This window comes from Neoarius graeffei, chromosome 18 (genome assembly GCF_027579695.1).
Source record: "Neoarius graeffei isolate fNeoGra1 chromosome 18, fNeoGra1.pri, whole genome shotgun sequence".
In the NCBI taxonomy this organism is placed as follows: Eukaryota; Metazoa; Chordata; class Actinopteri; order Siluriformes; family Ariidae; genus Neoarius; species Neoarius graeffei.
Window position 1 is genome coordinate 6,489,867 of NC_083586.1, and position 21,805 is coordinate 6,511,671.

Genomic DNA, 21,805 nt, shown 5'->3' on the forward strand with positions numbered 1-21,805 from the left:
TGAAGATTAACACTACAAACAGCACACCAGTCACAATCGGAGGGGAAGAATTGAAGGAGGCTGAGTCCTTTGTGTACTTCAGAAGCGTAGTAGACCATCAGGGGGGCATGGATAGAGATGTAACAGCCAGGATAGGGAAAGCAAGAGCAACCTTCATAATGCTGAAGAATGTCTGGGCCACTAGCATGATATGAGTAGCCACCAAACTCCGGATCTTCAACTCTAATGTCAAGTCAGTACTGCTCTATGGATCTGAGACATGGAGAACAACAAAAGCAACACAGCACAGGATACAAACCTTCATAAACACTTGTCTGAGAAGAATCTTGAAAATCAAGTGGTCAGACAAGATCAGCAACCTGGAGCTGTGGGATAGAGCAGGATAAAACCCAGTTGTAAGCCAGATCCTCAAGAGGAAATGGTCCTGGATAGGGCACACACTCAGGAAGCCAAGATCCAGCATTGCACCTGGAATCCACAGGGCAGAAGAAAGAGAGGAAGGCCAAAAAACAGCTGGAGAAGGGACACAGAGGAGGAGATGAGGAGTATAGACAACAGCTGGCATGACCTAAGGAAGAAGGCGAAAAGACGAGTGCAATGGAGGAACATCATCAATGGCCTACGCTCCGATCAGGGCAAAGGGCCCAAGTAAGTAAGTACTGTACATACTTGGTCAGCAAGTATGCTGAACTTCCCGACTTATGTGAGCTGGGATTTATTTAATGACGATGATGTTTTTTGTGAGTTTTCTGTCAACATGAACCACTTTTTTCTGGCCACTTTGGCCAATTGGACTTCTGAGTATTGGTACTTGCATCGGTAGCATGTGCTGGGGAAAAAAATTTGATTTTCTGAAAAAAAATCATATTCATAGTGGGCTAAAACTGTGCAGGGGTGTGTAGAACCCTTTCTGATGGTTTTTGTAGGTTCTCTGTCCACTTACACCACTTTTTCTAATGCCTTGGCCTTGACAGCCTTGGCATCAAGAGCCTTGGCCTTGAGAGCCTGAGCCTTGACAGCTCATGTGCTGGATAATCTCATCTCATTATCTGTAGCCGCTTTATCCTGTTCTACAGGGTCGCAGGCAAGCTGGAGCCTATCCCAGCTGACTACAGGCGAAAGGCTGGGTACACCCTGGACAAGTCGCCAGGTCATCACAGGGCTGACACATAGACACAGACAACCATTCACACTCACACCTACGGTCAATTTAGAGTCTCCAGTTAACCTAACCTGCATGTCTTTGGACTGTGGGGGAAACCGGAGCACCCGGAGGAAACCCACGAGGATACGGGGATAACATGCAAACTCCACACAGAAAGGCCCTCGCCGGCCACAGGGCTCGAACCCGGACCTTCTTGCTGTGAGGCGACAGCGCTAACCACTACACCGCCCGTGCTGCATAATATTTTAAAAAATTGAAAAGCAAAAAAAAAAACAATCAGATGAGTGGGTGCCTTGTATTTACAGGTGGTATAGAGTCCCTTCTGATGTTTTTTTTTGAGGAATTTCTGCCCACTTGGATACTTTTTTACATGGTGCCTCAGCCTTGACAGCACATGAGTGGGGGAGGAAAAAAAAATTCTGAAAAAAAAAGTTCTGAAATTTAAGACTCTAGAGGGGTGTGTTGAACCCAAGCCTGAAAACCCCTGATGATTTTAGGGTGCTTTTATACATGAAAAGCACATATGCAGGTGTGAAAAGCTCATGTGTTTGGTGAGTAAGCATACATGCTAACCATAAACTGTGGGACTTTGTCATTTTTTTTCAGCCTGATGCCCATAGTAAAACTGAGCAGTGGGACTTTGACATTTTTCTGAACTGTGGGATTTTGTCATTTTTATGCCTGATGCCCATGGTAAAACTCAGCAGTGGGACTTTGTCATTTTTTTTTACCTGATGCCCATGGTAAAACTGAGCAGTGGGACATTGCCATTTTTCTGAACTGTGGGAATTTGTCATTTTTCTGAACTGTGGGAATTTGTCATTTTTCTGAACTGTGGGACTTTGCCATTTTTCTGAACTGTGGGACTTTGTCATGTTTCTGCCTGATGCCCATGGTAAAAAAAAAGTCAGGACAAAATCATCATCAGAGAGAGAGAGAGAGAGAGAGGAGTACCAGGAAATACAGAAAAATAAAAAGACATTAGATTACAGGGAACTACCCATAAGTTTGCTGTTCTCTGCCAAGAGAGACAGTCACAGTTGTGGCCAAAACTTTGCTGAAAGCATCCCAACCTTGGACCCACTGAGTAGCACCTGTATACTGGCCAATATTCATATAACAAGTTTGGATGCTTTGGGATAGATTTAACTTTTAATTCCATTTTTCAACATTTTTTAACTAATCAGGCCATGGAACTGCAACCGAACTTCCTAACCCAGGCTGCAACCTAACCCCCCACAGCTCTTTGTCCTTCTTAATGACCCTTCCTTTGTTTTGGGCTCTCTTGAACATGAGTCTGCCTGCAAAACCTCACTGGAGGCCAATATATCCCATTATTGCCATCTGGTGGTCAGAGCAGGTAATGCAGGGCCACTTCAGCTTCTCGCTGGTATGGTCAGCAAGTATGCTGAACTTCCCAACTTGAGTGATCTTAGATTTATTAAATGACAATGTAAAAAAAATATTATTTTTGGGCTAACACTGTACATACTTGGTCAGCAAGTATGCTGAACTTCTCGACATATGTGAGCTGGGATTTATTTAATGACAATGATGTTTTTTGTGAGTTTTCTGTCAGCATGAACCACTTTTTTTCTGACCACTTTGACCAATTGGACACGTGGACTTCTCAGTATTGGTACTTGCATGGGTAGCATGCGCTGGGGAAAAATTTTTGATTATCTGAAAAAAAAATCATATTCATAAATCATATTCATATTCTTTGTGGGCTAACACTGTGCAGGGGTGTGTAGAACCCTTTCTGATGTTTTTTGCAGGTTCTCTGTCCACTTGCACCACTTTTTCAAAGGCCTTGGCCTTGTCAGCTCTGGCCTCGAGAGCCCGAGCCTTGACAGCACATGTGCCCGGGAGAAAAAAAAACATTTCTGAAAAAAAAAAATCTGAAATTTAAGACTCTAGAGGGGTGTGTGGAACCCAAGCCCGATGACCCCTGATGTTTTTATGGTGCTTTTATACATGAAAAGCACATATGCAAGTGTAAAATGTCATGGGCTTGGTGAGTCAGCATACACCAGCACACTGACTGATCTAACTAAAAAGTGGGCACCAGATCCGGTCCAGTGGACGGAGCAATGCCAGCAGGCTTTCTCTAAGGTAAAGGCTGCATTGTGTGGGGGGCCACTGTTACACTCCCCTGACTTTTCTCTCCCCTTTGTTTTGCAGCTTCAAAAGAACAGAAACAAATAAATGGATCTTGTGTGTTTTGGGCATTTTGGCAAATGTGAAAGCAAACTCCAGAGAAGTTGTGTTCAAACGTTGTAGGCTTGTCCTCACCAATTTACCAGTGGCCTTCACAGAGACGAGAGGATGAAGAGAATTGCTCAGTCAGGGCAAAGTGCAAGGGCAAGAAATGCTTGTTGGTACTTTAATGACATCGTGTGGCCGTACAGTGTAATTGCTCCTAGATATTCTCAAAAAAAAAAGATCTGAAAATTGATCTCTGATCATGCTGGTAATGAAGTTACTTAAATTTGAAATGCTGACTCATGTTTTTGTTTTGTTTTTCTTTTTGCGGCTGAGGAACCACGTGACCGCGTATCACTATCATCGCCACTGTTGTTTCCACAGTCAGATCTACAATTATTGTCCTAGCTCAGTAAAGAAGGTTTGTGTGATTGTAAAACTGAGCAGTGGGACTTTGCCATTTTTCTGAACTGTGGGATTTTGTCATTTTTCCGCCTGATGCCCATGGTAAAACTGAGCAGTGGGACATTGTCATTTGTCTGAAGTGTGGGAATTTGTCATTTTTCTGAACTGTGGGACTCTGCCATTTTTCTGAACTGTGGGATTTTGTCATTTTTCCGCCTGATACCCATGGTAAAACTGAGCAGTGGGACATAGTCATTTTTCTGAACTGCGGGACTTTGCCATTTTTCTGAACTGTGGGACTTTGCCATTTTTCTGCCCATGGTAAAAAAAGTCAGGACTAAATCATCATCAAAGAGAGAGAGAGAGAGAGAGAGAGAGAGAGGATTGAGAGAGAGAGGACTACCAGGAAATACAGAAAATAAAAAGAGATTAGATTACACGGAACTAACCATAAGTTTGCTGTTCTCTGCCAAGAGAGACAGTCACAGTTGTGGCCAAAACTTTGCTGAAAGCATCCCAACCTTGGACCCACTGAGTAGCACCTGTATACTGGCCAATATTCATATACCAAGTTTGGATGCTTTGGGATAGATTTAACTTTTAATTCCATTTTTCAACATTTTTTATCTAATCAGGCCATGGAACTGCAACCCAACTTCCTAACCCAGGCTGCAACCCAACCCCCCACAGCTCTTTGTCCTTCTTAATGGCCCTTTCTTTGTTTTGGGCTCTCTGGTACACGAGTCTGCCTGCAAAACCTCACTGGAGGCCAATATATCCCATTATTGCCATCTGGTGGTCAGAGCAGGTAATGCAGGGCCACCTCAGCTTCTTCCCTGGAATGGTCAGCAATGGTGCTGACCTTCCCGACTTAAGTGAACTTAGATTTATTGCCATATGATGGTCACAGCAGGTAATGCAGGGCCACTTCAGCTTCTCCCTGGTATGGTCAACAAGTATGCTGACCTTCCCAACTTGAGTGATCTTAGATTTATTAAATGACAATGTTAAAAAAAAAAAATCTTATTATTTTTGGGCTGACACTGTACATACTTGGTCAGCAAGTATGCTGAACTTCCCGACTTGTGTGAGCTGGGATTTATTTAATGACAATGATGTTTTTTGTGAGTTTTCTGTCAACATGAACCACTTTTTTTCTGGCCACTTTGACCAATTGGACACTTGGACTTCTCAGTATTGGTACTTGCATCGGTAGCATGCGCTGGGGAAAAAATTTTGATTATCTGAAAAAAAAATCATATCCATAAATCATATTCAAGCCCTGTGATGACCTGGCGACTTGTCCAGGGTGTACCCCGCCTTTCGCCCATAGTCAGCTGGGATAGGCTCCAGCTTGCCTGCGACCCTGTAGAAGGATAAAGCGGCTAGAGATAATGAGATGAGAAATCATATTCATATTCTTTGTTGGCTAACACTGTGCAGGGGTGTGTAGAACCCTTTCTGATGGTTTTTGTAGGTTCTCTGTCCACTTGCACCACTATTTCAAAGGCCTTGTCAGCTCTGGCCTCGAGAGCCCTGGCCTCGAGAGCCCGAGCCTTGACAGCACATGCGCCACGGAGACAAAAAACATTTCCGAAAAAAAAAAATCTGAAATTTAAGACTCTAGAGGGGTGTGTGGAACCCAAGCCCGACGACCCCTGATGTTTTTATGGTGCTTTTATACATGAAAAGCACATATGCAAGTGTAAAATCTCATGGGCTTGGTGAGTCAGCATACACCAGCACACTGACTGATCTAACTAAAAAGGGGGCACCAGATCCGGTCCAGTGGAGGGAGCAATGCCAGCAGGCTTTCTCTAAGGTAAAGGCTGCATTGTGTGGGGGGGCCACTGTTACACTCCCCTGACTTTTCTCTCCCCTTTGTTTTGCAGACGGATGCTTCGGACAGAGGGCTGGGGGCTGTTCTGTCCCAGGAGGTGGAGGGGGAGGACTGTCCAGTGCTGTACATCAGCCGGAAGCTGTCGGTGCGCGAGGGCAGATACAGCACCATAGAAAAGGAATGCCCCGCCATCAAGTGGGTGGTCCTCGCCCCCCGCTACTACCTGCTGGGGTGCCCTTTCACCCTCTGGCCAGACCATGCGCCCCATGCAGTGGCTCCAACTCATGAAGGATGCCAACGCGCGGATCACCCGTTGGAATCTGGCACTCCAGCCATTTAAGTTCGAGGTGGTCCACAGGCCGGGGGGCGCAGATGGTCGTGGCGGATTTCCTCTCCCGTCAAGGGGGTGGGGAGTCAGCTGCAGGACGGACGGCTCCCCGGCCTGAGTCGGGCGGTGGGGGTATGTGGCAGCAGGGGCGTGGTCAAGCGTCGGTCTGTGAATGGAGGTCGGAGTCAGGGAAGGTAAGTGGCAGAATCACTGCACCTGACGGGAATTAACCTGTGTTTGTGTGTCTTCCCCAGTGACCGCGCCCCATAAGAGGAGAGGGAGAGCAGAGGAAGGGGGCTCTCCCCCAACCTGAACGCTTGTGTGTGTGTCTGTGTGTGCGTGCGTGTGTGGGAGAATAAATGTAAAGCTTAAAAGCTAAAATAAAAGTTTTTTTCCGAGCTCAGTTCTGGCCTGCCGTGCTTCTGTGCTCCACCCACCTTAACTATTTCTAGATGCATGTATAACGGCAGTTTTTGTTTGCATGTTTTGGTTGATGGATCTTTCTCCTAACGTTTGTAAAGTGGGAACCTCGGGAGAGCTTTTGGAGAACGTTCCCTTTTGGTTGTATTAAAGTTCCCCTTACTACTGCAATGCAAGAAAACTTTGGAAAACCTGATGACAATGTTCCAGTTGGGTTCTTTGAGCGTTAGCTACAGACATACAGTCAAGAGTGAATTTGAGTAAATTAAGGTCAAATTTGAGGGTGAGATGAGGACATACAGTCAGTAGTAAACTGTTATGCAACTTAGCAAGAGTTACCTGCCTTGGTGAATGAATATCACTAAATTCACATTTGTTTGCTCCTTGTAGTATCAGCACAATAAGCTGGCATCAAAAGGAGCAACCTGCCAGAAAAACTGCAATAACATTGGGCGAGATGTCAAGGTCAGTCAAACTTGTAAAAACGACAGAATCCTATCCCAGAGAATAATTTGTGAAGATGTAAGTTAAAATTTGCCTTATTTTTGCAGATGCCCCAAAGGTACTGTGCCCAGCCAAAAGTACTGCACTCAGCCTTGAGAAGCACCAGAGGGACATCCACCGGAGGGCCTCGGAGGAACTGCCCCCAGCCACGAGAAGCTTGTAAGGTACCGGACACAGACGTGACGACAGGTTCACAAAGGTACCGCCCCAAGCCACTCGAGGACCGCAGAGGTACTTTGCCCAGACAGTACATGGCACCTCAAAGGTATTACACCCAGCCACAGCTGGTCCTCATAGGTCCTGTGGGCATTCCCGTTTGCCTCTGGTCACTCCCTGGTGGTCTAGTGGCTAAGATTCAGCGCTCTCACCGCCGCGGCCTGGGTTCGATTCCCGGTCAGGGAAAAGTCTTGGCTTGGGGGGTGTGTGTGTGTTTTTTTTTTTTTAACCCCCACCTCCCCATTATTATTACTAAAATAGCATCAGACTCTCTGTCATAACAAACGCTTCCTTCGAGCCGGATTCGAACCAGCAACCTAAGGATGGCCATCGCAGGCAACTACAGTCCTCTGCTCTTCCAACTGAGCTATCGAAGGGTACCCTGAAGCTTGTTTCTGCTGAGTGAGCCATCAAGCAACATCTCCAACAGCGCTTGCTTTTAATATACTGCATATATATTGTTTTGTGCCAAAACTTGTTTTGCACAAGCTGGCTTAACCTACCAAATTATGTGCACCCGCAATACGCAACGCATTGAAATAATTTAGAAAATCTATTATAAATAGTGATTTCTCTTCAGTCTTTTAAGGCTGATGAAAAGCTCAGCTTCAAAACAACAGAAACAAATGAATGGATCTTGTGTGTTTCGGGCATTTTGGCAAATGTGAAAGCAAACTCCAGAGAAGTTGTGTTGACTATGACTGTGATACTCCGTACACAAAACTCCAGTCGAACTCCAGGTTCGATTAAAACAGTATTCATTTTTAGTATTCCGGACCTTGAGGCTTTATTTCCTATTCTGATTTAATCAAATGGATTTATTCAAACGTTGTAGGCTTGTCCTCACCAATTTACCAGTGGCCTTCACCGAGACGAGAGGATGAAGAGAATTGCTCAGTCAGGGCAAAGTGCAAGGGCAGGAAAAGCTTGTTGGTACTTTAATGACATCGTGTGGCCGAACAGTGTAATTGCTTCTAGATATTCTCAAAAAAAGAAGATCTGAAAATTGATCTCTGCTCATGCTGGTAATGAAGTTACTTAAATTTGAAATGCTGACTCGTGTTTTTGATTTGTTTTTCTTTTTGCGGCTGAGGAACCACGTGACCGCGTATCACTATCATCGCCACTGTTGTTTCCACAGTCAGATCTACAATTATTGTCCTAGCTCAGTAAAGAAGGTTTGTGTGATTGTAAAACTGAGCAGTGGGACTTTGCCATTTTTCTGAACTGTGGGATTTTGTCATTTTTCCGCCTGATGCCCATGGTAAAACTGAGCAGTGGGACATTGTCATTTTTCTGAACTGTGGGAATTTGTCATTTTTCCGCTTGATGCCCATGGTAAAACTGAGCAGTGGGACATTGTCATTTTTCTGAACTGTGGGAATTTGTCATTTTTCTGAACTGTGGGACTCTGCCATTTTTCTGAACTGTGGGATGTTGTCATATTTCCGCCTGATGCCCATGGTAAAACTGAGCAGTGGGACATTGTCATTTTTCTGAACTGTGGGACTTTGCCATTTTTCTGCCCATGGTAAAAAAAGTCAGGACTAAATCATCATCAAAGAGAGAGAGAGAGAGAGAGAGAGGATTGAGAGAGAGAGGACTACCAGGAAATACAGAAAATAAAAAGACATTAGATTGCACGGAACTAACCATAAGTTTGCTGTTCTCTGCCAAGAGAGACAGTCACAGTTGTGGCCAAAACTTTGCTGAAAGCATCCCAACCTTGGACCCACTGAGGAGCACGTGTATACTGGCCAATATTCATATACCAAGTTTGGATGCTTTGGGATAGATTTAACTTTTAATTCCATTTTTCAACATTTTTTATCTAATCAGGCCATGGAACTGCAACCCAACTTCCTAACCCAGGCTGCAACCCAACCCCCCACAGCTCTTTGTCCTTCTTAATGGCCCTTCCTTTGTTTTGGGCTCTCTGGTACACGGGTCTGCCTGCAAAACCTCACTGGAGGCCAATATATCCCATTATTGCCATCTGGTGGTCAGAGCAGTTAATGCACGGCCACCTCAGTTTCTTCCCTGGAATGGTCAGCAATGGTGCTGACCTTCCCGACTTAAGTGAACTTAGATTTATTGCCATATGATGGTCACAGCAGGTAATGCAGGGCCACTTCAGCTTCTCCCTGGTATGGTCAGCAAGTATGCTGACCTTCCCAACTTGAGTGATCTTAGATTTATTAAATGACAATGTTAAAAAAAAAAATCTTATTATTTTTGGGCTGACACTGTACATACTTGGTCAGCAAGTATGCTGAACTTCCCGACTTGTGTGAGCTGGGATTTATTTAATGACGATGTTTTTTGTGAGTTTTCTGTCAACATGAACCACTTTTTTTCTGGCCACTTTGACCAATTGGACACTTGGACTTCTCAGTATTGGTACTTGCATCGGTAGCATGCGCTGGGGAAAAAATTTTGATTATCTGAAAAAAAATCATATTCATAAATCATATTCATATTCTTTGTTGGCTAACACTGTGCAGGGGTGTGTAGAACCCTTTCTGATGGTTTTTGTAGGTTCTCTGTCCACTTGCACCACTATTTCAAAGGCCTTGTCAGCTCTGGCCTCGAGAGCCCTGGCCTCGAGGGCCCGAGCCTTGACAGCATATGCGCCGCGGAGAAAAAAAACATTTCCGAAAAAAAAAATCTGAAATTTAAGACTCTAGAGAGGTGTGTGGAACCCAAGCCCGACGACCCCTGATGTTTTTATGGTGCTTTTATACATGAAAAGCACATATGCAAGTGTAAAATCTCATGGGCTTGGTGAGTCAGCATACACCAGCACACTGACTGATCTAACTAAAAAGGGGGCACCAGATCCGGTCCAGTGGACGGAGCAATGCCAGCAGGCTTTCTCTAAGGTAAAGGCTGCATTGTGTGGGGGGGCCACTGTTACACTCCCCTGACTTTTCTCTCCCCTTTGTTTTGCAGACGGATGCGTCGGACAGAGGGCTGGGGGCTGTTCTGTCCCAGGAGGTGGAGGGGGAGGACTGTCCAGTGCTGTACATCAGCCGGAAGCTGTCGGTGCGCGAGGGCAGATACAGCACCATAGAAAAGGAATGCCCCGCCATCAAGTGGGTGGTCCTCGCCCCCCGCTACTACCTGCTGGGGTGCCCTTTCACCCTCTGGCCAGACCATGCGCCCCATGCAGTGGCTCCAACTCATGAAGGATGCCAACGCGCGGATCACCCGTTGGCATCTGGCACTCCAGCCATTTAAGTTCGAGGTGGTCCACAGGCCGGGGGGCGCAGATGGTCGTGGCGGATTTCCTCTCCCGTCAAGGGGGTGGGGAGTCAGCTGCAGGACGGATGGCTCCCCGGCCTGAGTCGGGCGGTGGGGGTATGTGGCAGCAGGGGCGTGGTCAAGCGTCGGTCTGTGAATGGAGGTCGGAGTCAGGGAAGGTAAGTGGCAGAATCACTGCACCTGACGGGAATTAACCTGTGTTTGTGTGTCTTCCCCAGTGACCGCGCCCCATAAGAGGAGAGGGAGAGCAGAGGGAGGGGGACTCTCCCCCAACCTGAACACTTGTGTGTGTGTCTGTGTGTGCGTGCGTGCCTGTGTGGGAGAATAAATGTAAAGCTTAAAAGCTAAAATAAAAGGTTTTTTCCGAGCTCAGTTCTGGCATGCCATGCTTCTGTGCTCCACCCACCTTAACTATTTCTAGATGCATGTATAACGGCAGTTTTTGTTTGCATGTTTTGGTTGATGGATCTTTCTCCTAACGTTTGTAAAGTGGGAACCTCGGGAGAGCTTTTGGAGAACGTTCCCTTCTGGTTGTATTAAAGTTCCCCTTACTACTGCAATGCAAGAAAACTTTGGAAAACCTGATGACAATGTTCCAGTTGGGTTCTTTGAGCGTTAGCTACAGACATACAGTCAAGAGTGAATTTGAGTAAATTAAGGTCAAATTTGAGGGTGAGATGAGGACATACAGTCAGTAGTAAACTGTTATGCAACTTAGCAAGAGTTACCTGCCTTGGTGAATGAATATCACTAAATTCACATTTGTTTGCTCCTTGTAGTATCAGCACAATAAGCTGGCATCAAAAGGAGCAACCTGCCAGAAAAACTGCAATAACATTGGGCGAGATGTCAAGGTCAGTCAAACTTGTAAAAACGACAGAATCCTATCCCAGAGAATAATTTGTGAAGATGTAAGTTAAAATTTGCCTTATTTTTGCAGATGCCCCAAAGGTACTGTGCCCAGCCAAAAGTACTGCACTCAGCCTTGAGAAGCACCAGAGGGACATCCACCGGAGGGCCTCGGAGGAACTGCCCCCGGCCACGAGAAGCTTGTAAGGTACCGGACACAGACGTGACGACAGGTTCACAAAGGTACCGCCCCAAGCCACTCGAGGACCGCAGAGGTACTTTGCCCAGACAGTACATGGCACCTCAAAGGTATTACACCCAGCCACAGCTGGTCCTCATAGGTCCTGTGGGCATTCCCGTTTGCCTCTGGTCACTCCCTGGTGGTCTAGTGGCTAGGATTCGGCGCTCTCACCGCCGCGGCCTGGGTTCGATTCCCGGTCAGGGAAAAGTCTTGGCTTGGGGTGTGTGTGTGTGTGTTTTTTTTTTTTAACCCCCACCTCCCCATTATTATTACTAAAATAGCATCAGACTCTCTGTCGGAACAAACACTTCCTTCGAGCCGGATTCGAACCAGCGACCTAAGGATGGCCATCGCAAGCAACTACAGTCCTCCGCTCTTCCAACTGAGCTATCGAAGGGTACCCTGAAGCTTGTTTCTGCTGAGTGAGCCATCAAGCAACATCTCCAACAGCGCTTGCTTTTAATATACTTCATATATATTGTTTTGTGCCAAAACTTGTTTTGCACAAGCTGGCTTAACCTACCAAATTATGTGCACCCGCAATACGCAACGCAATGAAATAATTTAGAAAATCTATTATAAATAGTGATTTCTCTTCAGTCTTTTAAGGCTGATGAAATGCTCAGCTTCAAAAGAACAGAAACAAATGAATGGATCTTGTGTGTTTCGGGCATTTTGGCAAATGTGAAAGCAAACTCCAGAGAAGTTGTGTTGACGATGACTGTGATACTCCGTACACAAAACTCCAGTCGAACTCCAGGTTCGATTAAAACAGTATTCATTTTTAGTATTCCGGACCTTGAGGCTTTATTTCCTATTCTGATTTAATCAAATGGATTTATTCAAACGTTGTAGGCTTGTCCTCACCAATTTACCAGTGGCCTTCACCGAGACGAGAGGATGAAGAGAATTGCTCAGTCAGGGCAAAGTGCAAGGGCAGGAAAAGCTTGTTGGTACTTTAATGACATCGTGTGGCCGTACAGTGTAATTGCTTCTAGATATTCTCAAAAAAAAAGATCTGAAAATTGATCTCTGCTCATGCTGGTAATGAAGTTACTTAAATTTGAAATGCTGACTCGTGTTTTTGTTTTGTTTTTCTTTTTGCGGCTGAGGAACCACGTGACCGCGTATCACTATCATCGCCAGTGTTGGGCACGTTACTTTCAAAAAGGAATTAGTTATAGTTACTAGTTACTTTTCCCAAAAAGTAACTGAGTTAGTAACGGAGTTACTTTGTCATGAAAGTAACTAATTACCAGGGAAAGTAATTATTCCGTTACATTTTGTTCCCCCTCAAAAAAAATCAAATTCAATTAGTGTAATCATAATAAAAGTGAATGTTAAATGTGTTTACTGACTGAAATGGACACTTAACAGAACCAATTAGTAATGTTATCTACACTATATTAATATTTTTGTGGGACAATGTGAGATAAGACATCTATCAAATGTAATATATTTTTGTAGTTATTAAAATTATGTTACTAATTACTGGCCACTGACAAGGACAAACGCTTTGTTCCTCGACATAATGTGCATTGCACATAAACACTCTTGCCTTTTATTTCAAGTAATGAAAAGTAATGGCTGTATTTCCAGTGTGAAAGCGCAGTGTTGGGCTGACCGCTCGCCATCGCTGGGTCTTCCGATTGAAAGACCACGCAGTAGTGCAGTAGGCGTGGCCTACCTATGTATGTTGTCCAAATCTTCTCTGATTGGCTTACTGTGCCGTTGTCTCGTGTCTCCCCGCCCCACACGAAAGCAGAGTAAAGAAAGGCTGAATGAGCAGCGTGCCAGATGAGAACAGCTTTAATAAAGTAACGCATAGTATTTTATTGTAAGTAACGGGAACGGCCTTATAACGATGTAAAAAGTAATTAGTTAGATTACTCGTTACTAAAAAAAGTAACGCCGTTAGTAACGCCATTATTTCTAACGCCGTTATTCTCATCACTGATCATCGCCACTGTTGTTTCCACAGTCAGATCTACTGTTAGGACTAGGACTGTTTTGGCCTCTAGAGGCCGCTGTTATTTCCTTTTCATGTCGTGTTTATTTTGGCCTCTAGAGGCCGCCACTGTTCCTGTGTTTTGTGTTTGTGTTAATTGCCTAATTATCTTCACCTGTGTCCTTAATTAGTTTGTCTATTTATACCCCTGAGTTCAGTCCTCTTGTCACGGAGTCTTTGTGCTGTTATGTTTATCTCCAGTTTCCTTTGTACTGTGTTTTTTGATCTTCTTAGCTTTTGAATTTTTGCACTTTGCTTTTCTTTTGGATTATACTCTTTGGTTTTTTTTTGTCTTTTGTTTTGCCCTGTATATAGTGTATATAGTTTAAATAAACCTTTTGATTCTTTTTCTACTTCCGCCTCACGCCTCTGCATTTGAGTCATCCCCCTGGTGGCCTAGTGGGGGTTTGCTGGATTATCACACCAACGAACCAGGTTCGAATCCCAGCAAAACCCTAACAGAAAGACTCCGTCATGACTGACTCAGCAGAGGCTGCTTCAACTGTCTACCCGACCAACCTTCAGGGAATTATGGCAGCTTTGACACGCTTCGGAGCGACCATGGACGCTCATGGACGTACGCTCACCAGCCAACGTGAGGCCCTCGCTCGCCACGAGGAACTGCTTCAGCAAATTGGGAAAACCCTGGCACAGCTGACATCTCTGCCTGCATCTCCTGCTCCTGATCCAGTTCCTGCTCCTGATCCAGTTCCTGCTCCTGATCCAGTTCCTGCTCCTGATCCAGTTCCTGCTCCTGATCCAGTTCCTGCTCCTGATCCAGTTCCTGCTCCTGATCCAGTTCCTGCTCCTGATCCAGCTCCCACTCCTGATCCAGTGCCTCCTGCAATGCTGCCTTCTTCACCTCGCGAACCCAGCCTTCCTGCACCACAGAGGTATGACGGCAAGCACAGTGAGTGCCGAGAGTTCCTTACCCAGTGTCAACTCACCTTTGAGCTTCAGCCTACCACCTACACTACGGATCGCCGCAAGATTGCCTTTGTGATCACCTTATTAGCTGGTAAGGCGCGAGCCTGGGCTACTGCTATCTGGCAAAGACAGGGACCTGAGTGCTTTGATTTCCAGCTGTTTTCTGAAGAGATGCTTCGGGTCTTCGATCAGGCAGACATCAGTACCGACGCAGCCCGAAAGCTCATGTCCATCCGGCAAGGAGGAAGCGTCGCAGATTACGCCATCTCGTTCCGAACACTCGCAGCAGTAAGTGGATGGAACGAGACTGCCCTGGTGTCAGCCTTCCACCATGGTCTGTCTGACCCCATCAAGGACGGTCTGGCCTCTATTGGATGCCCAAGTGACCTCGAAACCCTCATCTCACATGCTATTCGTCTGGACAACAGGATGAGAGAACGCCACCAAGCCTTGAGCCCCCCCAGCCTCCCTACCTCTACCTGGAGACCGTCTACCTCCTTCAGTGACTGTCCAGAACCCATGCAAGTGGGTCGTACTCGCCTCTCCGCATCTGAGAGGGAGCGCAGAAGGAGGGACAAGTGCTGCATCTACTGTGGCAAGCCTGGTCACTTCCGAACATCATGTCCCGAACTCTTGGGAAAAGGACCGCCCCGTCCAGCCGAGGGAGGGTTGTGACGGGGCCTACCCTCTCTCCCGGACTCCCTGGCCAAGGAATCTACATCCCGGTCTCCATCTCCTGGGGTGAGTCAGTCCACTCTTGTCAAGCTTTGATAGACTCAGGGGCGGCTGGGAACTTTATGGATATTCACTTCGCCCAAAGCATCAATATTCCGACTGCACCTCTTGAAGTCCCACTGTCTGTGTCTGCCCTCGATGGCCAAGCGTTAGGTGATGGAAGAGTCACCCAAGTTACTTCTCCAGTTTTCCTCCAGTCTCAAGGTCACAAGGAAGAAATATCCCTGCACCTGATTCCTTCACCTGAGTTCCCAGTTATTCTAGGCCTTCCTTGGCTTACTCGCCACAACCCTCGCATAGACTGGGTAACAAGCCAGGTTGTGGAATGGGGCCCTGCATGCCATGCCTCTTGTCTGCTCTCTAGCTCTCCTGTGTCTCCTGCCGAGCCCCCTGATCTCACCGAGTTATCTCAAGTTCCCACAGAGTACTGGGATCTCAAGGAGGTATTCAGCAAGAGCAGGGCCGCCGTTCTTCCTCCGCACCGGGCCTACGACTGTGCCATCGACTTGCTCCCTGGGACTACCCCTCCTCGTGGCAGACTGTTTTCACTCTCTCAGCCAGAACGCAAGGCCATGGAGGAATACCTCAAAGATGCCCTGGTCTCTGGGTTTATTCGACCCTCCACTTCACCTGCTGGAGCCGGCTTCTTCTTTGTCGGCAAGAAGGATGGGGGGCTCCGACCATGTATTGATTACAGGGGCCTGAATAAGATCACTGTGCGCAACCGATATCCCCTTCCGCTGATGTCCACAGCTTTCGACCTGCTCCAAGGCGCCACCGTCTTCACCAAGTTGGACCTACGGAACGCATACCACCTCATCCGTATCCGACAGGGAGACGAGTGGAAGACTGCCTTTAACACCCCGTCTGGGCACTACGAATACCAGGTGATGCCCTTCGGACTCACCAACGCACCAGCTGTTTTTCAGGCCCTAATCAACGACGTCTTAAGGGACATGATTAACCTATACGTTTTTGTCTACCTCGACGACATCCTTATCTTTTCCAAGACCGTGCAGGAGCACCGCCACCATGTCCGCCAGGTTCTCCAGAGGCTGCTACAGAACAATCTGTTCGCCAAGGCCCAGAAATGCGAATTTCATGTTCCCGAGGTCTCCTTTCTGGGATTTATTGTACGGACAGGCCAACTCCAAATGGACCCTGCCAAGACCCTGGCCGTCCGGGATTGGCCTACTCCCAAGTCCGTTAAGGAGGTTCAGCGGTTCTTAGGATTCGCTAACTTCTACCGCAAGTTCATCAGGAACTTCAGTTCTGTGGCAGCACCCATGTCAGACCTCACCAAAGGGACAGGTGGATCTTATGGCTGGTCTCCTCAGGCAGAAAAGGCATTCAAAGACCTCAAGGACCGCTTCTGCACGGCACCCATTCTGGTTCTCCCGGACACCTCCCAACCATTCATCGTGGAGGTGGACGCCTCGGACAGTGGTGTCGGCGCGGTGCTCTCTCAACGTTCGGAAGGAAAGCTGCACCCCTGCGCTTACTTCTCCCACCGCCTGAGTCCTGCTGAGTCCCGGTACGATGTGGGGGATCGAGAACTGCTAGCGGTCAAACTGGCCCTTGAGGAGTGGAGGCACTGGCTGGAGGGAGCACAACATCCATTCCTGGTTTGGACTGACCACAAGAACCTGGAGTACCTCCAGCAAGCCAAGAGACTGAACCCTCGACAGGCTAGGTGGGCCCTGTTTTTCAGTCGGTTTGACTTCACCCTCTCATACCGCCCCGGCTCCAAGAACACCAAACCTGACGCACTGTCCAGACTGTTCTCTGCCACTAACAGGGAGAATGAAGTCGGGCCTATTATCCCTGTGTCCCGGATTGTGGCCCCTGTCCGCTGGGGTATTGAGGAGGCTGTCCGACGAGCCCAACGCCAGGACCCCGGTCCTGGGACGGGGCCACCAGGCCTCTTGTACGTCCCACATCAAGCCCGGGCCAAGGTTCTCCAGTGGGGTCACTCTTCCCCTCTCACCGCCCACCCGGGAGCTCGGAGGACCCTGGACTTCCTGAAAAGACGCTTCTGGTGGCCTAACATGGAGAAGGAAGTAAGGTCATTTGTCCTGTCCTGTGAGGTTTGCACCAGAACCAAGAACCCACGACAGCGTCCCCAGGGTCTCCTGCATCCTCTGACCATTCCCCGGCGTCCCTGGTCCCACGTGGCAGTCGACTTTATCACGGGTCTCCCTGAGTCACAAGGTAACACGGTCATTTTGGTCTTAGTTGACAGATTCTCCAAGGCCTGCCGCTTCATACCACTGTGCAAACTCCCCTCTGCTCTTGAAACTGCGAAACTTTTGTTTAATCATGTCTTCCGAGTCTTTGGTCTTCCACAGGACATCGTCTCAGACCGAGGGCCCCAGTTCTCCTCCCGAGTGTGGCACGGGTTCTGCAAGGTCATCGGAGCCACTGCCAGCCTCTCCTCTGGGTTTCACCCACAGTCCAATGGTCAGACGGAGAGGCTCAACCAGGACCTGGAAACCACCCTGCGAGGCCTGGCTATGGATAACCCGACATCGTGGAGCACCTGGCTGCCATGGGCGGAGTACGCCCACAACACCCTGCAATCATCGGCCACCAAGCTGTCGCCATTCCAGTGCCAATTCGGGTTCCAGCCACCTCTGTTCCCGGACCAGGAGGAGGACGCGGGGGTGCCCTCGGTCAACCAATATGTGAGACGGTGTCGCAAGACCTGGAGCAAGGTCAGGAAGACCCTCATACAGACCTCCAGAACCAACCAGACTCAGGCCAACCGCCATAGAAGACCTGCACACGCTTTCCGCCCTGGGCAGCGTGTTTGGCTGTCCACTAAGGACCTTCCACTGCGGGTGGAGAACCGCAAGCTTGCTCCTCGCTACATTGGCCCCTTCAAGGTGGTGCGCAGGGTGAACCCTGTCTCCTACCGGCTCCAGTTGCCCCGGACTCTGAGGATCAACCCCACTTTCCATGTTTCCCTGTTACGGCCCGTACTGACGTCTACGTATGCCCCTGCCCCTAGGAACCCCCCACCCCCCCGCATCTTCCAGGGGCAGACTGTGTTCACTGTGAATCACCTGCTTGACTCCCGCCGGGTCCGCGGCGGGTTGCAATATCTGGTGGACTGGGAGGGCTATGGTCCTGAGGAGCGCTGCTGGGTTCCTGCTCGGGATGTCCTTGATAAAGAACTATGTCGGGACTTCCATTCGGCCCATCCGGATCGCCCTGGGAACGTCAGGAGACGCTCCTAGAGGGGGGGGTCCTGTTAGGACTAGGACTGTTTTGGCCTCTAGAGGCCGCTGTTATTTCCTTTTCATGTCGTGTTTATTTTGGCCTCTAGAGGCCGCCACTGTTCCTGTGTTTTGTGTTTGTGTTAATTGCCTAATTATCTTCACCTGTGTCCTTAATTAGTTTGTCTATTTATACCCCTGAGTTCAGTCCTCTTGTCACGGAGTCTTTGTGCTGTTATGTTTATCTCCAGTTTCCTTTGTACTGTGTTTTTTGATCTTCTTAGCTTTTGAATTTTTGCACTTTGCTTTTCTTTTGGATTATACTCTTTGGTTTTTTTTTGTCTTTTGTTTTGCCCTGTATATAGTGTATATAGTTTAAATAAACCTTTTGATTCTTTTTCTACTTCCGCCTCACGCCTCTGCATTTGAGTCATCCCCCTGGTGGCCTAGTGGGGGTTTGCTGGATTATCACACCAACGAACCAGGTTCGAATCCCAGCAAAACCCTAACATCTACAATTATTGTCCTAGCTCAGTAAAGAAGGTTTGTGTGATTGTAAAACTGAGCAGTGGGACTTTGCCATTTTTCTGAACTGTGGGATTTTGTCATTTTTCCGCCTGATGCCCATGGTAAAACTGAGCAGTGGGACATTGTCATTTTTCTGAACTGTGGGAATTTGTCATTTTTCTGAACTGTGGGACTCTGCCATTTTTCTGAACTGTGGGATGTTGTCATATTTCCGCCTGATGCCCATGGTAAAACTGAGCAGTGGGACATTGTCATTTTTCTGAACTGTGGGACTTTGCCATTTTTCTGCCCATGGTAAAAAAAGTCAGGACTAAATCATCATCAAAGAGAGAGAGAGAGAGAGAGAGAGAGAGGATTGAGAGAGAGAGGACTACCAGGAAATACAGAAAATAAAAAGACATTAGATTACACGGAACTAACCATAAGTTTGCTGTTCTCTGCCAAGAGAGACTGTCACAGTTGTGGCCAAAACTTTGCTGAAAGCATCCCAACCTTGGACCCACTGAGGAGCACCTGTATACTGGCCAATATTCATATACCAAGTTTGGATGCTTTGGGATAGATTTAACTTTTAATTCCATTTTTCAACATTTTTTATCTAATCAGGCCATGGAACTGCAACCCAACTTCCTAACCCAGGCTGCAACCCAACCCCCCACAGCTCTTTGTCCTTCTTAATGGCCCTTCCTTTGTTTTGGGCTCTCTGGTACACGGGTCTGCCTGCAAAACCTCACTGGAGGCCAATATATCCCATTATTGCCATCTGGTGGTCAGAGCAGTTAATGCACGGCCACCTCAGTTTCTTCCCTGGAATGGTCAGCAATGGTGCTGACCTTCCCGACTTAAGTGAACTTAGATTTATTGCCATATGATGGTCACAGCAGGTAATGCAGGGCCACTTCAGCTTCTCCCTGGTATGGTCAGCAAGTATGCTGACCTTCCCAACTTGAGTGATCTTAGATTTATTAAATGACAATGTTAAAAAAAAAAAATCTTATTATTTTTGGGCTGACACTGTACATACTTGGTCAGCAAGTATGCTGAACTTCCCGACTTGTGTGAGCTGGGATTTATTTAATGACGATGTTTTTTGTGAGTTTTCTGTCAACATGAACCACTTTTTTTCTGGCCACTTTGACCAATTGGACACTTGGACTTCTCAGTATTGGTACTTGCATCGGTAGCATGCGCTGGGGAAAAAATTTTGATTATCTGAAAAAAAATCATATTCATAAATCATATTCATATTCTTTGTTGGCTAACACTGTGCAGGGGTGTGTAGAACCCTTTCTGATGGTTTTTGTAGGTTCTCTGTCCACTTGCACCACTATTTCAAAGGCCTTGTCAGCTCTGGCCTCGAGAGCCCTGGCCTCGAGAGCCCGAGCCTTGACAGCATATGCGCCGCGGAGAAAAAAAACATTTCCGAAAAAAAAAAATCTGAAATTTAAGACTCTAGAGAGGTGTGTGGAACCCAAGCCCGATGACCCCTGATGTTTTTATGGTGCTTTTATACATGAAAAGCACATATGCAAGTGTAAAATCTCATGGGCTTGGTGAGTCAGCATACACCAGCACACTGACTGATCTAACTAAAAAGGGGGCACCAGATCCGGTCCAGTGGACGGAGCAATGCCAGCAGGCTTTCTCTAAGGTAAAGGCTGCATTGTGTGGGGGGGCCACTGTTACACTCCCCTGACTTTTCTCTCCCCTTTGTTTTGCAGACGGATGCGTCGGACAGAGGGCTGGGGGCTGTTCTGTCCCAGGAGGTGGAGGGGGAGGACTGTCCAGTGCTGTACATCAGCCGGAAGCTGTCGGTGCGCGAGGGCAGATACAGCACCATAGAAAAGGAATGCCCCGCCATCAAGTGGGTGGTCCTCGCCCCCCGCTACTACCTGCTGGGGTGCCCTTTCACCCTCTGGCCAGACCATGCGCCCCATGCAGTGGCTCCAACTCATGAAGGATGCCAACGCGCGGATCACCCGTTGGCATCTGGCACTCCAGCCATTTAAGTTCGAGGTGGTCCACAGGCCGGGGGGCGCAGATGGTCGTGGCGGATTTCCTCTCCCGTCAAGGGGGTGGGGAGTCAGCTGCAGGACGGATGGCTCCCCGGCCTGAGTCGGGCGGTGGGGGTATGTGGCAGCAGGGGCGTGGTCAAGCGTCGGTCTGTGAATGGAGGTCGGAGTCAGGGAAGGTAAGTGGCAGAATCACTGCACCTGACGGGAATTAACCTGTGTTTGTGTGTCTTCCCCAGTGACCGCGCCCCATAAGAGGAGAGGGAGAGCAGAGGGAGGGGGACTCTCCCCCAACCTGAACACTTGTGTGTGTGTCTGTGTGTGCGTGCGTGCCTGTGTGGGAGAATAAATGTAAAGCTTAAAAGCTAAAATAAAAGGTTTTTCCCGAGCTCAGTTCTGGCCTGCCGTGCTTCTGTGCTCCACCCACCTTAACTATTTCTAGATGCATGTATAATGGCAGTTTTTGTTTGCATGTTTTGGTTGATGGATCTTTCTCCTAACTTTCTCCTAATGTTTGTAAAGTGGGAACCTCGGGAGAGCTTTTGGAGAGCGTTCCCTTTTGGTTGTATTAAAGTTCCCCTTACTACTGCAATGCAAGAAAACTTTGGAAAACCTGATGACAATGTTCCAGTTGGGTTCTTTGAGCGTTAGCTACAGACATACAGTCAAGAGTGAATTTGAGTAAATTAAGGTCAAATTTGAGGGTGAGATGAGGACATACAGTCAGTAGTAAACTGTTATGCAACTTAGCAAGAGTTACCTGCCTTGGTGAATGAATATCACTAAATTCACATTTGTTTGCTCCTTGTAGTATCAGCACAATAAGCTGGCATCAAAAGGAGCAACCTGCCAGAAAAACTGCAATAACATTGGGCGAGATGTCAAGCTCAGTCAAACTTGTAAAAACGACAGAATCCTATCCCAGAGAATAATTTGTGAA

At 47.5% G+C, this 21,805-nt stretch overlaps 4 non-coding genes across 4 annotated transcripts; 2 read left to right on the top strand and 2 right to left on the bottom strand.

Moving 5' to 3' along the window:
- Positions 1–7,197: 7,197 nt before the first annotated feature.
- trnae-cuc (transfer RNA glutamic acid (anticodon CUC)) lies at positions 7,198–7,269 on the top strand. Its single transcript has one exon. It is a non-coding gene; the product is annotated as a tRNA-Glu (tRNA).
- Positions 7,270–7,372: 103 nt separating this feature from the next.
- trnay-gua (transfer RNA tyrosine (anticodon GUA)) lies at positions 7,373–7,460 on the bottom strand. The gene is given in 2 exon segments: positions 7,373–7,408; positions 7,424–7,460. It is a non-coding gene; the product is annotated as a tRNA-Tyr (tRNA).
- A 4,110-nt stretch (positions 7,461–11,570) lies between these two features.
- On the top strand, positions 11,571–11,642 carry trnae-cuc (transfer RNA glutamic acid (anticodon CUC)). Its single transcript has one exon. It is a non-coding gene; the product is annotated as a tRNA-Glu (tRNA).
- A 104-nt stretch (positions 11,643–11,746) lies between these two features.
- trnay-gua (transfer RNA tyrosine (anticodon GUA)) lies at positions 11,747–11,834 on the bottom strand. Its single transcript is given in 2 exon segments — positions 11,747–11,782; positions 11,798–11,834. It is a non-coding gene; the product is annotated as a tRNA-Tyr (tRNA).
- Between the last annotated feature and the right edge of the window lie 9,971 nt (positions 11,835–21,805).